Source organism: Fundulus heteroclitus, chromosome 8 (assembly GCF_011125445.2).
Source record: "Fundulus heteroclitus isolate FHET01 chromosome 8, MU-UCD_Fhet_4.1, whole genome shotgun sequence".
Lineage (NCBI taxonomy): Eukaryota > Metazoa > Chordata > Actinopteri > Cyprinodontiformes > Fundulidae > Fundulus > Fundulus heteroclitus.
The window spans coordinates 34,605,643-34,611,690 of record NC_046368.1 but is presented as its reverse complement, the minus strand read 5'-3'; the positions used below and the strand labels follow the sequence as shown (position 1 = coordinate 34,611,690).

At 43.6% G+C, this 6,048-nt stretch overlaps 1 long non-coding RNA gene across 1 annotated transcript; it reads left to right on the top strand.

The window, feature by feature from the left end:
• Positions 1-4,105: 4,105 nt before the first annotated feature.
• LOC118563991 lies at positions 4,106-4,322 on the top strand. The gene is made up of 2 exons (XR_004931582.1): positions 4,106-4,158; positions 4,231-4,322. It is a non-coding gene; the product is annotated as an uncharacterized LOC118563991 (long non-coding RNA).
• The last annotated feature ends 1,726 nt before the right edge of the window (positions 4,323-6,048 follow it).

The window sequence follows — 6,048 nt, the reverse complement described above, 5'->3', positions numbered from 1 at the left end:
GTTGTGTGAGAGTAGGAGGTGCTGAAAAAACAGGGGAAAACAGTCAGGCCAAAATTGAACTATGACAGTTTTCACTGTATTTTTAAACACGTGGAGCTTACAGGATAGCTCCTGCAGACAGAGATTTATTTATTAAACAATAAATAACTTTAAACAGTATGTTTATTCATGCACTATGGTTATGTACATCTGTTCAGAGGTTCTGGGTCCAGATATATAAGGAGTTGTCAAAGTGTCTGTATGAGATGTAAAATTTCACCTTCCCTCTCAATTTGCTTACTCAATTTGCATGCAGCACATTGCATGACTTTCTCTGCCTTATTTATCGCAAAGAACCCTTAAACTTTGTTTTTGAACCTGCTGCACCTCTCATCCCGATCTCCAGAAGATCTTGAGACACTGAGGGACTCCTCCTGCATTTATCCATTTCTGTCACTGGGGATACGCCTGACACCCCAGTCCCTGCTTCAGTTGATGCCACTGAGGGTCCGGTGCATTTCTTAGGTCATGCCACTGGGGGTCAGTCAGATACCTCAGATTTATCTAGCTTTATTGAAGGCTTCTAGCTATGTTTGCATGGACAAAAGTAACTGGAAAAAAGGGCAAATTGGAATAAAAATCCGCCATGTAAACGCGTCAATCGGATTACTGTGATCAGATCTCAATCGGAATGAAATTCTATTCCAAACGAAATGGGTGGTTTATGCCGATTGATAATCTGATCTGTTAAGATCTTTGTGTCATCTCCTTGTGTCCGGTGCTATCTAAGTGTGGCAGGCAGTTCTGTGCTAAGCAGTTCGTTCCACTTGACCCAGTTGATATCTTAACAGACCCACTGATGATGTGCCTAAATCGCACATCACCAAAGATGATCAACCAGACCTGGACCAGTGGATCGACAGCTCCCAGGCCGTCCCTCTCGAAGAAGTCAGTCATTCCGTTCAATCCAAGTACGTCAGCTTCCGGCTTCCAGAGTCCGTCTATCCGTGATCTCCATGGAAACCGATAGTGCAGCCCAGTCTCTGGGGTCACACAATCTCTGCTGGTGTGCCTGAAAGGCACATTATAAAAAACAGTCCAAACCCTGTCCGGGGAATCCTGCTCTGGGCCGATCTGAGCAAGAAGACACCGTATTGAATCTAAAAGTGTATCCTTACCAAGTAATTTAAGGATCTGTGATACCAATCAGATCCTGGTTCTCTTTATATCAAAGCAAAACGATTGCAAGAACTGTAGGTCTTGGTGTGTGTGCGGCATGGGTGGGCATTGGGGGACCGTGCCCGCCCGCTGAGCCAGCCGTGCCAGCCCTGGAAACTGTCTTTATTTTATTTGTTTTATGTTTTTTACCTCGGAGTGCCTATCGTTCTATTAGTACTATCTTTAATTTGTTATTCATTCAATTCAACCAATCAAATCAACGATTCAAGGCAACATGCTAGCCAATCACAGCTGGAGAGGGGCGGGTCGCTGGGTCAGACGTTCATAGCCTTAAGAGACGCCACGGCTCGGCTGTGGTCACCGTCGGTGTCGGTAGAGCGGGATTATGCAAGCCGTATTAACATAAATTCGGTTGTACCGCCCTTACATTCCAGATATCTCAAATTGTTTTATGACTAGATGTTTTAGCGATTTAAGATATCTCTAATTATATTTTGACTAGTCAAAATACCCATTCAAGATATCCCTAATTACATTCTGACTAGTTGAAATGACGTCAGATTTACCATTGAGTTGTATGGAGACGTCAATTCAAGATATCTACAATGAATTACTGACTATCTGTAATACACGTTTCAGATATCTACAATTAAATTACGACTAGTCATAAAGTAAATTCAAGATATCTCGATTTTAGTTTTGACTAGTCATAATTCTAATTAAAGATATCTCAAATGCCACCATAATTCAAGATATCTTAAATGCATTTTTGTATAGGAGATATGTTATGGCAAGCCGTTTTAACATAAATTCGGTTTCGTCTGACTATCCGTAATTACATTCCAGATATCTTAAAATGCATTTTTTGACTAGACAAAACTACATTTTGACTATCCGGAATGGTAATTTAAGATATCTTTATTTACATTCTGACTAGGAACAATAATAATTCAAGATATCTTCAATTACATTTTGACTAGTCAAAATTCCTTTTAAGATATCTCAAATTATGTCACCGGATTCGTCATTGAAAGCGTCACACATCCATAATTGTAATTTTAGATATCTCGAACGTAATTATGACTAGTCAGAATTACAATTTAAGATATCTGAAATAAGACATTGCGTGTAAGCCCCTTATTGGCTGTAAGCTGTCCAAATAATTGCCTGAACATTCAATGGCGCTGGCAGTTTTCGACAAAATTGTAAGAAAATGCCACAATATAGAAAGAGCTTTTTCAGTATGGGATATGCAGAGAGCGCGGAAATGGTATACTTGAAGAATGCTTGAGAAATTTGCAAAGAATTTCGGATATACTTTCTGCCGACACACACAATGCACTGAAAAACGGCTTAGGGAAGCTAAAAGCGATACTGTCGACTCATGTCCAAGCTGGAAATAAGAAATATTCCGCAGCCCGGGCCAGTTCAGGAGATACAGATGCAGTTTTTATACTGTGGTAAAGCTATGTGCCTCTTCAGAATTATGGTAAAGCCAGCTAGCTCTTGATTTTGACATGCTAGATGGCACAAGGCATTACAGCACCCTCCTTTAGCTCCTCTGAAAACAAAAGCGCACCTCCGGTTGATGTGTGATGAGCTATGGCAAGCAATTTCGTAATTCAAGATATCCGTAACGTCATTTTGACTAGTCAGAATGTCAATTTAAGATATCTTAAATGGAAAAGCTGAATAATTCAAGATATCTCTAATGCATTTAGAGATATCTTAAAAGGAATTTTGACTAGTCAAAATTACAATTCAAGATATCTTAAATTTATTTTTTACTAGTCAAAACTGCATTTCACCTATCCAAATATACATTTAAGATATCTTGAATTATGGTGGCATTTGAGATATCTTTAATTAGAATTATGACTAGTCAAAACTAAATTTAAGATATCTTGAATTGTAATTTTGACTAGTCGTAATTTAATTGTAGATATCTGAAATGGGTATTTCAGATAGTCAGTAATTAATTTGAGATATCTTGAATTGACGTCTCCTTACAACTCAATGGTAAATCTGATGTGATTTCAACTAGTCAGAATGTAATTAGAGATATCTCGATTAGGTATTTTGACTGATCAAAATACAATTAGATATCTTAAATTGTTAAAACGTCTAGTCATAAAACAATTTGAGATATCTGAAATGTGGTAAAACCGAATTTATGTTAAAACGGCTTGCCATAGCGGGATGGATATTCGGTCTGATTGCCAAATAATTACAAGCAGCAAGCGAGAGCAAGCTGGAAGCAGGGCTATTAATTTCTGTTTGAAACATCAGCATTGAAGTCAACACTGGAGTAAACATTCACGCTAGGAGAGTTAGCTAGACAGCTAGGAGGACCTGGAGCAGAACCAAGCAGGAAAACTGCCAAACTGAGAAAACCTGGGTTACTAGCAGGCAGAAGGTGTCAGGATTCTCTGTGTTGGCGGCTAACTCTACTCCGCAGGTGTGCCTAGTTGGCTGAGGAGGCGTGGTCCACACCTGCAGCTCGTTGCAGGCGGCTTCCTCTGGCTTCTTAAGCAGAGCACTGGCAGATGGAAGACGCCGGAGCCTTAACCAGTCGTGGTACGACGTGGCCTCTGTCCCAACTCTCGGAAACCAGCTTGTGAGTTTTTTGTTGCTCATCTTTTTGAGTAATTTTTGTACCTCTCTGTGCTCCAGATTTTGGTGCTTGGATGCACTCACCTGTCTTGACGCCTCGTCCGAAGAAACAGACCAGCAGACCTGTCGGCTCAGATTTTGCTCTGGCGCTCCCCTCATACTTCCTGGAAATTACCCAGCGAGGGCTGAGATCCCCTTTCCCGGGTTCTGTTGGTTCTGTGCTCACTCTGGTCAATCCATCTGTCAACCGCTGCCGATGAGGTCATCTCGGATTCCTCACCAGCTACATCTGCCGCCCTCAGCCACTAGCCACCTATCTCCATCAGAGTAGTCACATAGAGTTCTCCTGACGCTACTTCTTCCCGGTTAGGTCCGCCCTGCCTAATGGTAAGCAGCACAACTCTTAGTTGGTTTTTCTGGCTTTCATTATGAAGAACTCACGTGCTCTCTCTCTTACAGTCTCTCCAGCCTTGACGTTCTGACCCAGCCGTGTACCAGTAGTCCGTCCATAAACCTGCTTATTTTTCCTTTAATAAAAGAACTTAAAACTGTGTTTTGCCTCCCGTTCGTATCTGCATGTGGGCTCGTCATCTGAAAACCATGTCAGAAGAAGGCTCCGGCCACCAAAGTCCAGCGGATACGTTCGGGCGGCAGTTAGCCGCACATCAAGAACAGATGCAGACGTTAGGTTTTGCTGTGAATTCCACTCAGGAACAACTTCAGAGGTTAGCCGCGCAGGTTAGCCTACTAGTGGACACAGTTACTTCCGCGAAGACGTCACTTGTCACTCAAGGTCTCGCAACCCCGCCTTCTGACGCTCCGAGCATGGAGAATCAGGCTTGGACTCCACCACTTGAGGGCGCGTCACCTTCTCCGGAGAAATTCTCCGGTGACGACGGAAGTTGCGGAGGTTTTCTTTTCCAGTGCAACCTGGTGTTCAACCGTTCACCCCAGACTTTCGCCTCTGATGAGGTAAGGATATCTTACGTTTTACGCCTGTTAACGGGTAGGGCTCTTAGGTGGGCTGAGGCTAGATTCCCTGATTGTCAGTCATTTGGGACAACTTTTCAGGATTTCATTACTGAATTTAAGACAATTTTTGCACCGGAGTTGGATTCGGCACAACAGTCTCGACATCTCCTCACCTTGAAACAGCGCGGTCGTCGAGTTTCGGACTTTTCTGTGGAGTTTCGTACATTTGCTGCGGTTGCAGGTTGGCAGCCGAGACCGTTAAAGGCAGCTTTCTTTCAGGCTCTAGACGAGTCATTAAAGGACGAATTAGCTCGGGTAGAGGAACCAGAGGACTTTGAGGAGTTTGTCGCGCTAGCTATTCGCTTGGACTCTCGGTTACGCAGCCGAAATCGGGTTAAGTCCAACCTTGCCTTGCAACCATCCACCTCCACAGCTTCTTTTCCTATCAGGAGGGAACCCCGTTCCTTTACACCTCCTCCCGAACCCATGCAGTTGGGGCAGGTGGGTCTCTCCAAGAAGGAACGTCAGCAGCGATTCTCAGAGAACTTATGTCTTTATTGTGGAGGTGATGGTCATTTCCTCAGAGATTGTCCTGTTCGGCCAAAAGATCGAGTCCGCCGCTCTTAACGGGGGGATCGGTGGACAAGTTGGGATCTATTCCCCGGGAGACTGTTAAAGTTTCATCTGGTTCTCGTTGTTGTCTACCTCTTACTTTAATATTTGACCAGGAGAGTTTTGATGTTTCGGCTCTAGTAGATTCAGGTTCTGATTTTAATCTTATTGATCAAGCGGTTGTGGACCAGCTTCGTGTACCTGTGGATCATTTACCCGAACCACTCCAGGTCTCATCATTGGATGGGCAAAATTTGACCCTTATTACTCATCGCACACGACCTTTGGAGGTGATAGTTTCCGGCAACCATCGAGAACAACTTTCTTTTTTTGTCTTCCCGGTTAAGCGTTCACCTGTGGTTTTGGGTATAGCTTGGTTAAGGGTCCATAATCCGCAGTTCAATTGGGCTGAGTCCCGATTAGAGTCATGGTCACCTTCTTGTCATTCCCGTTGCTTGCAGTCTGCTCGACCCGTAGTGGTCTCCTCTTCCCTAACTAATTCCGGAGACGTTATTGATCTGTCTCGCGTTCCTGAGGATTACCACGACTTGCAGCAGGTCTTTAGTAAGACTCAGGCTTGTTCTCTGCCCCCACATCGCCCATACGATTGTGCGATTGACCTGTTACCTGGGGCCCCTTTACCGGCGAGTCGACTCTATAACATCTCCAGGTCAGAACGTCAATCGTTGGAGA